General features: G+C 38.7%; 1 pseudogene; it reads left to right on the forward strand.

Annotated features, from left to right (window-relative positions):
- Window positions 1–14,487: 14,487 nt before the first annotated feature.
- LOC148906279 (uncharacterized) lies at window positions 14,488–18,024 on the forward strand (annotated as a pseudogene).
- The last annotated feature ends 631 nt before the right edge of the window (window positions 18,025–18,655 follow it).

Genomic DNA, 18,655 nt, shown 5'->3' on the forward strand with positions numbered 1-18,655 from the left:
ATAAGCATACGTTGGGACTACGTTGTTCGCCCAGATAGAACGATTACTGTCTTGTTATCTAACAGTAAAGAGTAGTTTTTTTGGGTTAAATTGATGTAAATGCGATCTATAAGCTATTAAAACGGTTTGAATTAGAACAAGAGTAACTTTGAATCGAAACTCCATCCCCAAGTGGCGATGGCAGCCACAATAACAAGACAATTTGGAGCTGAACACGCGACGAGTTCAGTGAAGTCCTTTGGTCAAGGTTGACTGGTTCAAGGATAAATAACAGCAAGTTTATAGGATATTTGTGTCCAAAGTTGAGCACTAGCAGATACAAGGTAAATTTCGAAGTAATAGTCGTGATCTCGAGTTGTTCAAGTGAACATGGAAAGTGAAAATGGAGTTGTTCAAGTAAACATGGAAAGCGAAAATGGAGATAATGGATCCGTCAAAGGGAACCTACAGAAAAGGGCCTAGAATATCAGCTGGAAATTAAGGTAAAGAATTTCTTTGCAAAGAAAGCAGAGTTATGTAAGGAAATGAAATCTATCCTTAAGTTGAGAGGACAGTGCGAAGATATATCAAAGTGGAAACAGGAGCTAAGTAGAGCCCATATTATCCAGTTAGATCTTGCTGATATACATGGCACAATTGCTCAGCTGAGTGGTGATGAGGGATTACAAGGCCTTAAGGATGTTTGGAGCCAGATTTCAAGTGAATGGAACAAGTTTCAGGAAGTTGTCGAATCAGAGATCAGGTATGTTGAACAATTACACTTAGAACAAACAAAATCAGTATGTGGGTCTAAAGTTTCCAAGACTTCAAGAAAGTCGAAGCCCTCCACAGGAAGTAACCGAACCGGCCTTTCACATACACGTAATGCTAAGTATGAGTTACAAAAGAAAGAGGCTTCCTTAAAGGTTGATCTTGCCTTCTTGCAAGATGAGCAGAGACTTGATCGTGAAATACTTAGGCAAGAACAGGAAGCAAGGGACCTGAAGCTACAGAAAGAACTAGCTCAAAATAATGCCCAACTAAAAGTGTGTTTGGAAAGTGAAAGGCTGGGATCTGAGTGGAATGATCAGAAAAGCATTCTTTCTGCGCTCCCAAAGGAAAGCCATGCTGACTCTATAGAGAGAGAGATATTTTGATTCATTTCTCTTCGAGCAATCCCATGATGAGCCAGTGAAATCAGTTGACAAACAACATCCCTCAATTCCTCCTCACCACGTTGCTGTATCTAGTTCAGCTGAGAATGTAATAACTGTTTACTGCACCACAAAGCCACACACTACTGCTACTTTCAGTGCCCCCCTCATCAGTCCAGCTCAGTATGCTTTCTTAAACAGTCAAGATATAGTGCAAGGCAAACACAGTTTCAATCCAAGCACAAACGACAAAGATGCTGCTCAGTTAATAGCAGACCTGCCCTACACAAACTCTAACCTCCCTTGTTCCCAGTATACTGCTGCTGTGACTTCAAGCCACCTTTATTCCACTCCAGTGAGTGCCAGTCAGCACATTAGGATGTCCAATAAGATATCTCCTATCAGCTCTAGTGCCCTTACCCTTAACAACAAGCAGCACCATCCACCCGCACACGAAGATGATTCTACAGACAAGATCCATCACACATCTGGTCAAACAAACCAAAGAGCTCCTGTGTCTGAAACTAAGACTGTAGTAACTACCCTTCCTGTGGTGCACGAACACCTCACAAGCATGAGAGACAATGTTGAGCTACAAAGAATACATCAAGAACCGCAAGACTCAACCACTAGCCCCGCTGAGTGGCAGAGAGTAGCCGTTTCCCTAGAAAGGTGTATGAGTAAGTTAGTAGAGACTAATGACAGACTCAGTAGTGTATTGTGCATGGAATTATCCGGATTTTTCAGCAAAAATTGTAATTTATTCAGCAAAAAGTTTTGAGGCTTATGATTGGTCCTTTTGTCGTGACGTCATCCGTAAGTGGCCCGGATTGATCCTTTGGTTTTTGTGGAAATGACGTCACAGGGTAATTAAAACTGTAATTTATTCAGCAAAAATTTTTGAGGTTTATTATTGGTCCTTTTGTCATGACGTCTTCCGGAAGTGGCGCGGATTGGTCCTTTGGGTTTTCGGACTTGACGTCAAAATGTAGCAATGTACATATGCAATGAGGTTATGAAAAAGTGGCGGGATTTCTATGTACATAAAAATGAGATTTTGGACAAAGTGGCGCGAAATATTGATTAAAAACAGAATGACTCGGCAATTTTGAGTCATTGAGTAGATGGAGTCACGACTAGCATAAAAAGTGAGAACCTTGAAGTCCGTGATCTATATTCAGTCATCAACTTTGCTTTCGAAATTAATCTTATTTTCGAGTTATGGAAGATTTTGGCGCCATCAGCTCCTTATGCGAATGGGAGGCTTTTGTCGAAGGCAACCACCTTCCTGAAGCTTCTATTGCTCCTGCACTGGATCGCCTTATACAGCTAACAGTTGACGATTTCGAGGTAAGAAAGTTATGGCTTTGAAATGGGTTCCTTTTAGCCCTCAAAATCTAACCAACTTTTATTCTTTTGAAGGTCTCAGCACTGCAATCAAATAAAGAGAAAGAGGATCCGAAGAAAATGGAGAAAAATAATATAGCAACTCAAGTTGGCGGACGATTTGATCCAAAGGAGACACAGACTCACAAATGTAATACATGTGGCAAGACATTTAAAGGCAAGGGAGCGCTAAAACAGCACAAAGAAATCCACGACGAAGCTACGAAAACGCACAGTTGTGTCCATTGTAATAAAAAGTTTAGAAGACGATCCAATCTGAGAGTCCATGTGAAGAATCTTCACACTCTGAAGGCGCAAGAAAAAGAATATCGCTGTGGCGTCTGCAACGCTGTATTCAGAAATAAAGCACCTTTCAATGCCCATGTGAATGGACATCATCACAACAAGAGAAAACGAAAACTACCGACTGCTAGTAGTGCTACTTCGACAGGTATTGTTTAGCATTTTTCGTATTAACAATAATATTCTATTCATCTTCTTTTTAGCAAAACTGTAATTAGTTTGACTCCGAGTTATGCAGAAATGAAAAGCTGTCACATTTGAACAATTAAGGGATTAGTTTGTGTAATTTAACACATCATTACGTATTCCTTTCTATTGTTAAAACTGATCATTGTGCATACAGAGAAAACAATGTTTTAAGACCTCTATATCGGCTCTTTATTTGATATATCACCGGTTTCATTAATATGTTTTTGTCTTGTCTTACTAAATCCATCGTTCCATTTGTCTCTAGATCCTCAACGAAAGAAATCCAAGCCTAACTCAAATCGAGAGGTGTCAAGACCATTTCCCTTGATCGAAGATCCTGTTTCTATAGCTAGCCTGCCTCAAGACGAACACATCGATTCTCCTGAATACAGACAAAACTGGAGCCGCATACGTACTCGATTCTCGAGGAGCAAAGGCCTATCCAACTGGTATAATTTCCGCCTCACCTCACTTGATCCTGACAATTTCAATTTCAATTTCATCTGAGAAATGTTTTCTTTGATCAAACGACTGTGTTCAAGCTAGCTGTCTCATTTGGATTCATCTTGAGAAACATCAATACGAATCAGCTAGTTTACTATTACGCCTCGAAGAACAACAACAATGTTTTTGAAAGTCCATACGTTGTGGCTAACGAAAACGACTTACACCCTATCATCAACGCTCTTCAAAATCTCGACGTCAAGGAATGGGCACGACAGCAAAGGTCCAACAGCAAGTTCGTGGTTGACACAGTAACGAATATCTCGTTTTTTGTGACAAAAGTCCGTGCTCATCCCATTGGTCGTGGAAAATATCTCCCCCATTTCATCGTGGAAAATCGTGGTGTAGTTCCTTTAGAGGCAGACTACAGCACAGGCAAGCCTTATGAAGATAATTTATGCTTCTTCCGTGCTCTGGCAGTTCATAATGGCTGTCATCCAAAGAATCTTGAGAGGGATACTAAACACTATTTTGAAAGGTAAATAAGATGATAGCAAACCGTACTATGAAGTTTGTTTCCTTTTTACTCATAATTTTATTTATCGGACATCCACGACTGTTTGCTGCCATGCTGATATATGTACCAGTGTTTACACTTTATGTATATGCTTCAAAATAAACATAAATGTCGATTCAGTGCCTTGTGTGTACAATGAACACATGTATGTTTATTTTGTGTATGTAATGTTGCTAACACGTTTTTGTTTTTTTTGTATATGTTATAGGTACCGAAGTACACTAGAAAACTGCGAAGACTTCCAAGGTGTAACATTAGATGATCTCCCTGAACTTGAGAACTTGTTTGAAGTTAACATCTTTGTGTATTCCCTTCAAGTCGGCACCTCCCACGATGACAATGAGGATGACAGCGTTGGCAGCACAAAGGAATCAGAGATCATGGCTCGTTTGCTTGTTCGCTGCCATAGTCACTACGCAAGCACAATGTCCCTCAATCTCCACGAACATCACTTTTCGTACATCAAAGATTTGAAACAGTACTCCAAGTCTTTTTGCTGCTCTCGCTGCGGTAAATACTGGAAAAATGGTTTTATGCTGAATCGCCATGAGCGCACATGTGATGGCAAAGTAAAGTATGTCTTCCCCGGTGGAGCTTTCAAATCCCCCGCAACCTTGTTTGATGAGCTGGAGGATGTTGGCATACACGTTCCCGAGGATATGCGTTACTTTCCTTACAGAGCTGCATTTGATCTAGAGTGTTTCTTTAAAAAACCTGATCAAGATATAAAAGACACAGATAAACTAAAATGGGAGTCTAAACACGAACTTTTGAGTGCTTCAGTGTTTTCTAACGTCCCGGGGTACGACCGTCCTCATTGTATGGTTACTGAAGGAGATACACAGGCCTTGGTGAAAAACCTCTTAGACTATCTGAGTGAGATAAGTCTGGCTAGTTATAATTTACTACTCGCTCAGTTTGAATCTGTGTTTGCAAGTCTAGATGAAATGGATGATGGAATGGAAAGGGAAGATCTGAATTCACGAGACCGGAATGATGAAGATGAAAGCGATAATAAGAACGCTGTGTACGAAAAATTAAAAGAGCGTTTGGATGATTACCTCAAGGAACTTCCCGTATTGGGGTTTAACTCTGGTAACTATGACTTGAACGCTATTAAAAAACACATATTTCCTTATCTCGTAAAAAACAACCCAATACGGTTTACGGTCAAGAAGAACAACAATTTCATGTGTTTAAAGACGGAGGATTTAAAGCTACTAGACATAAAAAACTATCTAGCACCTGGTTTCAGCTATTCGCAATTCCTGAAAGCTTACGATTGCCAAGAGGAGAGAGGATTTTTTCCCTATGAGTGGGTTGATTCGCTGGACAAATTAGATTATCCTTCTCTCCCATCACACGACGCCTTCTACTCTTCCCTAACGAACAATAGCATATCACAAAAAGAATACGAATATTGTCAGCAAGTGTGGCTGGACAATGAAATGCAAACATTCCGAGACTTTTTAATTTGGTATAATAATTTGGATGTTCGACCGTTTTTGGAAGCTGTCGATAAGATGTGTTCATTTTGGGAGGAGCGTGGGATTGATATGTTTAAAGATGGACTTAGCGTTCCCGGATTGACAATGAAGTACTTGTTCTCAACTCTTCCCCGTCAAACATACTTCACGTTGTTTGGAGAGAAAGATTCTGACCTGTTTTACTTGATGCGAGACAACAACGTTGGAGGCCCATCCATAATATTCCATCGCTATCATGAGAAAGATAAAACTCTCATTAGAGACGTAGAGATGTCAAAACGACAACAAAAAGCAAAGCCTTGCAAGAATGTAGCGGGTTATGATGCCAACGCCCTTTATTTGTGGGCTATTATGCAAGGCATGCCGACTGGCTGTTACACCAGACGCCGTGCTTCTGAAAACTTTAAGCCTGAGTTCTCCCGCAAAATGGCTGTTGAGTGGTTGGAGTGGGAATCACACCGTAGAGGTATACCAATTCGCCACCAAATGAATGACAAAGAAAAAAGGATTGGTCAGAAGTCAATTCCCGTAGACGGATTCCATGGTCCATCAAGAACAATATTTCAATTTCAAGGTAAGTTTTAAAACAAAAATAAACTTTCATAATAGCATACGGTGCACTTATACAGTAAAATACGTTCGAAGAGACACTCTTAATGAAGTGTTGTGTTGATCCAACCTGCACTCACTCACACATTCTTTGTTTTCTCTTACGTATAGCTGTGCATTAAACACTTTTCTATGCTGTTTTTTTGTTGTTGTTGGCAGGTTGTTATTGGCATGGTCATGAATGTTCGCTAACAGAAGGAAAGAGTGTGAATGAAAACAATGGAAAGCTGATGAAGGAGTTGCTAGAAGAAACCTCCAAAACCACTTCGTACCTGGAAAATCTCGGCTACACTGTCATCCAAAAATGGGAATGCGAGTGGAGACACGAAAAAAAAGAAAACCGCGAAATTAAGCAGTTTATTCGCTAACCATCTCCATCGACCCCTGGACAATACATGGCGCATGACCGAGCGACAAGTCCTCCAAGCTGTTGTTGATGAGAAGCTTTTTGGATGTGTCGAATGTGACATTCACTTTCCTGAACACCTGTCAGAACACTTCTCGGAGATGTGTCCTATTTTCAAGAATGTTCAGATATGCCGCAGCGATATCGGTGACTTCATGGGACAATTCGCCGAGGAAAGAAACATTATGAACCAGCCGCGTAGCAGCCTGATAGGAAGCATGTATGGCGAGAAGATTTTACTTGCCACGCCTCTACTAAAGTGGTACTTAAACCATGGTTTAGTTGTTACCAAGGTATATCAGGTCATTGAGTACACTCCTGAAGCCTGTTTTAAACCATTTGGGGATGCTGTATCCGACGCAAGACGTGCCGGGGACGTAGACCAGAGCAAAGCTATTATTGCCGAGACAATGAAATTGGTACGTCTATTTTGATGGGTGGGGCATGTGGATGAGAGTAAAGTTACGCAGGCAACTGAGTAGTAGTAATTGGCGAAGTAGTCAGTTCTCAAGTTATTTTGTCTTTTTTTTTTTGTTCACAGGTAGGGAACTCCAGTTATGGGAAGACAATAACTAATAAAGAAAAACATCGCGACATCCACTTCTGTGGTGAAGATGAAGCATCCTTGCTAGTCAATTCCATATACTTTAGAGACCTAGATCAGATCGATAATGAAACTTATGAAGTACAGTCGTGTAAAAAGAAGATTAAGTTTGACCTCCCGATTCAAATAGGATTTTTCGTTTATCAGTACGCTAAGCTCAGAATGTTGCAGTTTTATTACGACTGTCTCGATAAGTATTTAGACAGGTGTAACTATCAGTATTGCGAAATGGACACTGACAGCGCTTACATTGCTTTAGCGGGGGAAAGTGTGGAGCAACTTGTGAAGCCAGAGATGAGTAAGGAATTTGAACTAGACAAAGTAAATTGGTTCCCACGCACTGATTCACCCGAACATAAGGCCTATGATAAACGCACTCCAGGTTTATTCAAAGTCGAGTGGGAGGGCGATGGTATTATCGGTCTTTGCAGCAAAACCTATTACTGCTTTGGTTCAAAAGATAAATTCTCTTGCAAAGGCATAAGCAAGAGAAGCAACGAGATTGACAAAGAGAAGTACCTCGGTGTGTTACTAACTAAGGAAAGTAGTTCAGGTATAAACAAAGGTTTTAGAGTTGTGAACAATAGTATTTATACATATAATCAAATAAGGGATGGATTCTCGTATTTTTATCCTAAACGGAAAGTGTTAGAAGATGGCATCACAACTATCCCCTTAGATATTTAACCATTATCTAATAGCTGCGAAAAAGTATGTAATCACATGTCATATTATTGTTTAATTAGTGATCAACGCACTGTTTACTTTAATAAAATTCATTAAGTTGTTAAAACACATGTGCGTTTTTGTCCCTTTTGTCCCGTTTATCCCTTTTGTCCCCTGAATTTCGATAAAAGTCCTCGTTTCCGAATTCTATTTTAATTTCTACAACACATCTGTGATAATATGAGTCATCGCGTTTGTAAAGATTGTCCAGTACCACATTGTGGGTCCAAATACCTCGATAAACTTTCTAATTATTTAGCCCAAGTTCACGATTTGTCACCCAAACAAAGAAAACCTTATTTACAAGAAGCAAAACTTGAAAAATTTAAAGTTGTTCGAGAATATGGTAAAACGAAATGCGACTGGCTCACCCCATCTGAAGAAAAGGTATATAAACCATTCGATAGACGGTAATTGGTTCATTTGAGGTTGAGATGGACACAAGATTAAAACACCCTTTTGGAGCCATTGTCGCTGGACCCACCTGCTGTGGAAAAACGCAGTTCGTTAAACGACTCTTAGAAAATGCTGATGTTATGTTTGATGGGGTTCCTCAGAATATTTTATGGTGCTATGGTATGCCCCAACCCGCATATGAAGAAATGATGGTTACCGTGCCAAACATTTCGTTCGTAGAAGGACTACCTCATGATTTGGAAGAGAGCATTGATCCGTCTGTCCGAAATCTTGTCATAATTGACGACTTGATGAATGAAGTGAGCAATGACAAACGCTTAACGAATATCTTTACCAAAGGTTGTCATCATAAGAACCTTTCATGCATTTTTATTTTGCAAAATATTTTCCATCAAGGCAAAGAGTTGAGGAACGTCAGTCTCAACGCGCATTATATGGTTCTCTTCAAGTCTCCAAGAGACAGTAGTCAAATCAATCACTTGGCTAAGCAAATGTTCCCTGGTCATGTCAAGTACATGCAAGAAGCCTTCAACGACGCTACGACAAGGCCACACGGATACCTACTTTGTGATCTGAAGCCACAGACACTGGAAGACTTTCGTCTACGAACAAACATCTTTCCCCATGAAACACAATATGCGTACCTGAAAAAACTATAAATTATTTTGCTTGTACTGCAAGAATTTAGTTGATCATGAGTCGGCGAGTGAGAAACAACTTCCATCATCTAAAGGTGTTGTCTTCAAGCAAACCCCATCAAGCTAAAGCCTTGCTCAAAGTTGCTGACGACGATCTCATCAAGAGTGTTTGTGAATGTGTGTATAATATCCTCAAGTCCACTGTACCCGTTACACCACGTCAGAAGAAGCAACTTCATAGATATAAAAGGCCTTTGTTGTCGTTGGTGGATAAACGAGTCCATTTGTCACAAAAGAGAAAGGTGTTGGTTCAGAAAGGAGGAAATTTTCTATCTCTTCTCTTACCTCCCGTGCTAAGTGTGCTAGAACATTTTTTAAAATGAATTACCCCAAGAAGATGGTTCTGGTCCCTGAACAAACTTTGGAAAGGCTCAAACAGCGAGAAAAGATCCAAACCGCACCATTGACGTCAAGACTGAGTAGACTTGATCATGATATGGAGGATGTATTGAAAAGCACAGAGTTATCGGACGAGGAAAAAGTCAAACACTACAGTCAGTCACTTCAAAACTACCTCACTTATTACAACCAGAGAAGAGATGAACCCATGAAAATTAAATTTGAAGCTAGTCCAGAGCATCAGAAGGAACCACAAGAGGGGGAGGAGAAATTACCACCACCACCAGCAACGAGATCGGAAGTACAGCAAAAAATTGAGCGGGACATTATCAGTGCCTTACCCAAGTCTCTTAAAAACCGCGGCAAGCTGCTCATTGAAAAAATAAGAGAAAACTCAGAAATCATGAAATGGGATAGTCGTGGGCAGCTGGTGTTTGAAGACCGACCTCTTCCAGGCTCCCATGTAGTTGATTTAATAGGTGATTTTATGAGAGAACGCAAAGGTGTGGATCCAATAGGATGGCAAGTCTTTGCAAGGGGTCTTGCTAAGATGAACGCTCTTGAAGATTTGGTCAGAAATGAACGAAGAAAGGGAGCACTGAGAGAATTCAAATCTCGAATGGGTGATCAAGAAGATCCAAGTGCGCTGTTGCCTAGCCCTCCACCTGTGAATCTTCCGCGAGGCCGAACTCCAAAGCGTAGTCCACTGCATAGAATAATGGATTTCCTGCACCGCAAATGTGAAGCAAATTTAAAGTAAATACCACATTTGTTCCAATTTGCTTATATTTGCTTCAGTACAAATCTGTGATTTGCCATCGGTTTTGCGCATGAAGCAAAGCCGGTAAATGCCGTCTTTGATTTAGATTTGGCGAACAGAGTAAAATGTTAGTGCTGTTGTATATTTGCGTTAAAATTGCATGCGTGCAAACCTGTTAGTAAACTCAATATTTACTACAAAATTGACTATCTGCAAATGTGAATAATCTTTAATATTTGAAAACGAAGCAAATGTGTAGAAAACTGGTTATTTGATTGTTTTTTTGCTTCAAGAGCAAATGTGAGTAAAGTTAAGTATAAAGAAATTGTTTTGCTTTGTTGGTAAACGACCAAATTTGCTCGCGTTTGTTAGTTAAACAAATCTATGTCAACTGCCATATATTTTCAAGGCTGCCTATGCATCGCAAAACTCGTATTTGAACACCTTTGCTTCAGGAGCAAATGTGAGTAAAGTTAAGTATAAAGAAATTGCTTTGCTTTGTTGGTAAACGACCAAATTTGCTCGCGTTTGTTAGTTAAACAAATCTATGTCAACCGCCATATATTTTCAAGGCTGCCTATGCATCGCAAAACTCGTATTTGAACATTTTTGCTTCAGGAGCAAATGTGAGTAAAGTTAAGTATACAGAAATTGCTTTGCTTTGTTGGTAAACGACCAAATTTGCTCGCGTTTGTTAGTTAAACAAATCTATGTCAACCGCCATATATTTTCAAGGCTGCCTATGCATCGCAAAACTCGTATTTGAATACCTTTGCTTCAGGAGCAAATGTGAGTAAAGTTAAGTATACAGAAATTGCTTTGCTTTGTTGGTAAACGACCAAATTTGCTCGCGTTTGTTAGTTAAACAAATCTATGTCAACCGCCATATATTTTCAAGGCTGCCTATGCATCGCAAAACTCGTATTTGAACATTTTTGCTTCAGGAGCAAATGTGAGTAAAATCATGTTTCTTTTCGAGATAAATAACGAAATTTGCTCGCATTTCCAGTGAGCATATGTGTACCACCTATACTCGCTATATGCATGATGTTTTCAATATTTATATTGTAAATTAATGTATTAACCAAACTGCATTGATACTCAGGTTACATCAAGAAAAAAATTTATTGCTCTTTGACAATAATGACAGAAATAGTATTATTACAATTACATTTTGACATTTGTTTTGTCTTGTCTCCCTGAACTGCAACAAATTGATACTTCATTTTGACGGACGTTTTTGGGGTTGTCAACAAGTCAACTCGTAAAGTGCTTTCAATAGACGTAATCGGCTAACGTGCTGCTATGTACGTTACCACCCAATTCAAATCTTCTGGGAATAGAATAGTTTGTCTCTACGAATTCAACTCTAAAACCAAAATATAACTACCAATGAAACATTCCCAGAATTGAATTGGGTGGCAACGTACGTAGCAACACGTTAGCCGATTAGGTCTATTGAAAATAATCGGCCGCATATTAAATCACAATGATCGTACTAACATGAAGTATCGCTATGGAGGCTAATTTGTGAATGCCGTCCTTATTTAAGGACGTGCATAATTAGAAATACCGATAGGAAAATAAAATGCATCAATTAATGTATTCAATGAGTACAAAGCTATTTCGGCCAAATGCTGTAGATAATATATTAATCAATGGTCTGGCCACATTAGCTTTTTACGCATTCACTCAATCAATTAGCCTATTTAAGAGAAAAGGCTGGGGCATCAATGGGAGCCAATCTCTTAGAAGGAGGTCCCACCCTTCTCTCTAAACTCATGTTAAGACTTTTTTGAGATTTCCTCCTCTTTGACTTTTTGTCCAAAACTTTCATCAGTTTAGTGACCTCCTCGCTTCTCCATGGGAGAGGTTTCAAAAGAAAGAAGTCCCTTTTCTTTCTTTTGTTCCCCTCTTCTTCCGAATCGGACTCTTCCGATGGATCCTCGGCATCTAACTCGTCTTCGGATGCCGACTCTTCCGAGGACATAAAATCCACTGTCATGAGTGGACGTTGCAGTATTTTTTTTGTCATCCTCAGCTATGGACGTAGACTGGTTGAGCGCTTTGATACGATTGGCCTTTTTCTGAGAAGAGAAGAGAAGGATCGACAAATAACATTGTCAAACGTGGTATCATAATGTAATGGATTGCGCATACGACATGATTAGACCACAGTACTTTGGAATTTGAACCTATAAAATGGCCTCGCGTATCGATTTCCAAGGCTAATATTCAATCGTCGGATAACAAAGGAGCGGTAATGAATAGTCACAGCGTCATATGAGACAAGATACACACTGAGGGAAATTATATTCACTCTAGCTCTTCTGTTATTCGATGATTGAATATTAACCCTGGAAAATCAGTAAATATTTATTTTGCTTATTAATTGTCTCATGTATACCAGATGTCCTATTTATTAGCCCGGGTGCTAAAAATTATCAGAAGTAATAAGAAATCGCCTATTGTTATTAAAATTTCTTTGTTTCTTATTGTGAGCGAGTTTCATTAAAGGCCAAGAAACCTTTTAAGATACCTTTCCTACTGGTCAAACGGGGACAAATTGAAAACCGAGACCATTGTTTTACTATATTATATGAGAAAAAGGTTCAACTCTCAAGCTGTTCACGAAAAAGTTTGATGTGCTTTTTTACTTACCAAGTTCAGTCGCGAACGCTTTCTTTGCTCTTTCAGCACTTGCGAGTCTTTCTTTTGTTCTTTGTTTTGTCTTTGCCGCTTTTTTGTTTTGAAATGCACTCTCATTGCTCCTGTTAATCAAAATTGGAATTGTGTAAGCTATAAAGTCTTGGATCACTTATCATTAATTTAAAAACTTACTCATAATTAGCGCGGTAGAAGTCTTTGAATCAGTGCTTCGAACTCCTGCCAAGATCGCGGCATTTATTTCCCTATCTTGATCAGTAAATCTGTAATAAATACCAGCGATTGATTGTTTAGGTATAGGTAGGGTAATTCCAATGACAATAACTGAAACAGTATGAATATAATAAAGACTTACTTTTTTGACAAGTCCCATTTTTTATCGCTTTTGTCATAAACTGCTCTTACATTGCTCTGCGATAAAAACAGACGAAAAGTCAATACCAGTAAAAGTAAAATTTCGTAGCCTTTGACATTGATATTTAACCAGTAAAAATCTCGCTTCATGGTGTAAAGCACGAGAGCTCAAGGTGCAATCGTTCAAGTCTAAAGAAGATACATATATACATTGGGTTGAAACCTTTTAGCTATTACGTGTTTACTACCAATAAGAGATCACTAGCAATTTGTTAATCACAGCGCGGGATTTGTAACAGACCACAAGTAATGCATGGTAAAATAAATTTACAGCATCAACCGTAACTAACTTTGCGCGCCAAAACTAATGCGAAACAGAAAATTCAAAGCTTGTTGATTGACTTACCGATAGTTCCTTGGGAAGTCGTTTTGATTGCCTTAGTTTCTCTGCTGTTTCATTCAGCGCTAACTGAACTTTTTCTTCTATACTTTTGTTGAAGGCGTCTTGCCTTTTAAAAAACTCGTTTAACTGATTAGCGATGTCCGCTTGGCTATCTCCGGGATCTTCATGATCCGTGGTATTTCTTGGTGGAAGGAGGCTCAGGAAGCTTGACCTACGATGATTTTCGGTAGCAGTTGTGCGCGGAGTTTCGAACAACTGTGAACCACCACTTGGCAAAACTCGGCTTGTCTCATTAAGAACTGGGGTACTAGCTTCCAGAGGTTCTTGAATTAAACTTGTGTCAGTTGAAGAATTACCCGCATGCTCAGCTGGATCGGTGATCTGCGGCCTTGTCTTTCCCTGACTCGTGCTGGCTCTCTTATCTTGATCACGACGACGACTTGGCTTGTTAGGAGGCAGTCTGGCCATTTTTTACCACGATCGTTCAGTTTGAAACAAGGAATACACGTGTTCTGGACAAAAGATATTTGAAAGTGGCTACCACACACTCAAGTTTACCGCGCCTTATGACTGTTCGAGTATTACATTTCAGTGATCTTAGTTCTGGCATGCGGTTGGTTAGATTTGCGCTGTTTGGATAAGCTGTAACGCTATTGGCTTAAAGTAAATACAGCACGTGGTTCTTACATGATATGAATTTCAAAGGTCATAATTATTAATTGAAATATGATCGGTATTTCCTGTTTGCATAGAGTCCATTCAGTGAAACTGTTGAATAGTTGACCTCACCTAAATTAGATAAGTTAGTTAATATTTTAGTTGACGTCAACTAAATACTCATCTAAGTTATAAGATACATTTATCTAACTATTCAACAGTTTGACTGAATGCACTCTACACTCCCAAACGCTCCCTTTTAAAATCAACTCCCTTTTAAAGTCAACTGATAAACGTGACCAGACACGTGACAATAATTTAACTGGAATACCGGTATGGGATTCCTGTGTTCCGGTACAGTTCCCGCCAGACAACCATGAAACAAATCCGAGAAACATGCCGTCAAATTCAAAGCGAAAATACTGTGAACACTGCAAAGAGTTTGTTTCCTTGAGGACATTCAGACAACATGTAGATTTATATTTCAACAAAAAGGAGAATAAGTGGGAAATATGCGGTGAATCTTCCGAAGAAGAACATACCGATAGTGATACAAGCTTGAGTATAAATGGGGACAACAGTATAGATTTTGAAGCGACTTCGAGTTGTGAAGATCGAAATCCTCAAGGTATTTTAAGTTTTAACTGTAAAAAAAAGTTGTTTAAGTTTTTTCATGGGTTTTATTTTATTTCTCCTATTACAATAAATAAAAGTTTGTTATGAAACTATGCTTAATAAAAATATATTTGCTTTGGTAGGTGTCAACATTGCAGAATTAGAAACGGAAGATCGAAACTTTGTTGGTCTTTCTGAGGGAGAGAGTGATGATGAATTTATATATCACGAAAGGAGACCAGAGCTACAGGAAGTATGGGACCTGAACGACATAGACGTTGACTGTGATTTCAGGGTCAGTAAAAACCTGTATTCAGTGGTTGTTAATGTTTTGGGTACATTGGATAAAGTAAAAGGTCTTGTTCATTGGCTGCTACTATTCGTATGTTTATGGTCTTCATTTCGTAGTCTCTCAGATAATGCAATTGATATTCTATTGAGTTTCTTGAAAACTTTCTTTGAAGCACTGGGATCAACGGTGCCCATGGTTCCCATGGTAACAGGCTTGGCTATGCTGATTCCAAAGTCATTGCATTTGCTCAAGAACAAATTGGGACTAAATCAAGATAAATTCATAAAGTTTGTAGTTTGTCCAAAATGTGAGAATCTGTATAATTTTGATGATTGTTACACTCTACAATTTGGAAAGCATGTCACAAAGAAATGCACATTTGTTGAATTTCCACACCATCACCAGCAATTCCGTCGAACACAATGCAATGAATCACTTTTGAGAGAGGTACATTTGAAAGGTGGAAAAACTAGATTATATCCCTACAAAGTGTACTGTTACAATAGCATAGTGTCTACTCTGGAACAGTTTTTACAACGACCAAATTTCATGACAAAGTTAGAGAGCTGGCGTGATAGAAATTTACCAAAATCATTTCTTGCTGATGTATTTGATGGTAGACTATGGAAAGAATGGCAGTATGTAGATGGAAAACCTTTTTTAGCTGCAGCAAAAAATTATGCTTTTATGCTTAATGTTGACTGGTTCCAGCCATTTAAGCATTCAATATATAGTGTTGGAGCCATCTACATGGTTTTAATGTATCTTCCAAGAGCAGAAAGGTTCAAACCTGAAAATGTTTTCTTGGTTGGAATCATCCCTGGACCAAAAGAGCCAAAAAGAAATATAAATACATATCTACAGCCTCTAGTTGCAGAGCTTAATCAGCTATGGACAGGTGTCAAACTGAAAGTTGCTGGGTCAGAGGTGTTAGTTCGTAGTGTTTTGCTATGCATTGGTTGCGACATCCCTGCTACCAGAAAAGTTTGTGGATTCACAGGACATGGCTCAAATCTTGGTTGTTCTAAATGTAAGAAATTTTTCCCAGGAAACGTTGCAACAAGAATTGATTTTTCTGGATTTGCTCCTTGTGAACCCAGAACAAACAAAGAACATAGACAGCAAGCACAAGATACTCAGCAACAGACTTCTGCAGCTGATCGAACTGCCAAGGAATCACAATATGGTACCCGATTCAGCGAGCTGATGTTTTTACCTTATTTTGACTGTGTGCGTTTTCATATAGTGGACCCAATGCATAACTTGTTTACTGGAACTGCTAAACACGTGATGAAAAATATTTGGATTGACTCCGAAAAGCAAACCCCCCTAATCAATAAAAACCACCTAGGTAAAATACAAGACAAGATTGCTTAAGTCAAAGCTCCATCAAGTATTGGTAGGATGCCGAAGAAAATTGAAAACAGCTATGGGGGATTTACAGCTGATCAGTGGAAGAATTTTACACTCATCTACTCAGTGTTTGCTCTTTGGGATATTTTGCCAAAACCTGATTTGCAAATATGGCAAGACTTTGTAATGGCATGCTTTTTATTTTGTACTCCAGTTATAACAGAAAACAAAGCAATGCTTGCTCACACATACATATTAAAATTCTGCAAGGCAGTTGAAAACATGTACGGTACTGCAAAGATCACCCCTAATATGCATCTTCATACACATATTTTGGACTGCATTTTGGATTATGGTCCAGTATACTCTTTCTGGCTCTTCAGCTTTGAAAGGTATAATGGTATCCTGGGGGAGTATGGTACCAATCAGAAATCAGTAGAAATTCAACTGATGAGGAGGTTTACTTCTGATCAATTCTTAAGGGATATTCCATTCCCCAGTGCATTTCAAGAGAACTTTAAACCAATTTTTGAAAGACTATTGAGAAAACAAGCTGGAACTCTAATGGAAAATGCATGTGACACATCAACAGCAGAAAGTGAAGATGTAGGTGCTATAGCCACGAGTCTTCTTTCCATTGGACCACTCAAAAAAGAAGTTTGGGCCTGTGATGGTAACTTATTTAACTGTACGATGGCCTATTCTAGAGATTGCCTGGACCCTGAATTTTTACCCTTTTTAAAGGAGGTTTATAACAATTTGTTTGATGAAGTTGATGAATCATCTGTGACAAGCCAGTTTGAAAGATACTCTTCATGTTCATTTAATGCTGAGAAGTTAGGATCAAGTGACTCAATTGGCCAAAGATCATCATTTATATTGGCAAGATGGTGTAAGCTTGGTGGCAAAATTGACAGAAGTGGTGTTCACTTAAGGCCAGGAATAATCAGATACTTTCTCAAGCAAAATGTCAAAATAGGAGGACAGTATGTATCTTGTGTTTTTGCTGTAGTCCACTGGTTTCAGGAACACCCTGCGAAAAGGGATCTTGGGCCACCTGTTGAAGTTTGGTGCAGAGATTTGTTTGAGATGGATGGTCCAGCAAATTTCATTCCTGTCCAAAGAATCCATCAAAAGTTTGTGCCTGCAGTTGAAACTTTGAAGGGTGAAAAGGTCATGGTTGTCTGTCCTTTGGCTCAGAAAATCCAAGTGTAGTAGGTAATTGATTCGTTAGTCGTTCACGTTTTACTTTATCTAAGAACTAAGAACTTAGTCATCTTTAACTATTTAGCATATTATTATATTATAATATAATACATATATATTTGAAATAGCTGTATATTTTCTTTGTACATACTGCACTCAATAAGGCCTAGTGAGTACAAAAACAAAATTACAAAATTGACTGTGGTATGGGATATTCCATGGATGGTATACCACTTGAAGCCATAGAAAATAATACAATAAACACATGGGATATTCCATGGTATACCACTTGAAACCAAGTAATTAATTCAACAATATTTTAATGGCAAGAAAATCCTATGTTAAGCTTACTCTTTTATTTTCTTCATTTTCTTTATTTTTTGTTTGTTTTTTCTTTTGTTTTTGGTGTTAGAGAAATTTTTGAGACAGCTGTTTTACATAAAAACAGTGCATAAAGGTCCCCTTGAATGTTTACTGAACTATTAAAGTTGAATGTTTGCTATTTTGTTGTTATCGTTGAATGGGTCTCCTGTGGTAATAGCGATGCGCATTGCTTTGTGGGATTCTGTTTTTCGAAGACATGCATCCATGTGCTATGGACCTCTAGTTTAAAGAAATAAGGTTTATTGGTCGCACTTAAGTTCTTCATTAAGCTGAGTATGTGTATTTTAATAATAGTAATAATATTACTATTTCTAATGCCCACATGATCCTCAATTTAAAACTATTGCCGTTTAAAAAAAATTGATCGCGAAATTTTTGTGAGTGCGTTGTGTACTAAGCTAAAATCATATAAGCTTACCACGCCAATCTCGTTCGATGCCCATTTCTTTTAAAAGGAATTAACGATGGGAAAGCACAATAAAACAAGTCGAATGGCTTATATCAAGAGGTCAAAGCAGAAAAAGAAGGCAAAGAAAAGTAAAACCTGTGGACAAGGGAAAGGCAATCACTGGCATGTGTCCAATGAAGTTCATTTAGATGTTGAAAATACCAGTACTGCATCAACTCCTGCTATTATTACTACTGA

The sequence above is a fragment of the Actinia tenebrosa genome, unplaced genomic scaffold (genome assembly GCF_029948245.1).
Source record: "Actinia tenebrosa isolate PJP-AT-01 unplaced genomic scaffold, QUT_ActTen_1.0 PGA_scaffold5__44_contigs__length_20552954, whole genome shotgun sequence".
Classification (NCBI taxonomy): domain Eukaryota; kingdom Metazoa; phylum Cnidaria; class Anthozoa; order Actiniaria; family Actiniidae; genus Actinia; species Actinia tenebrosa.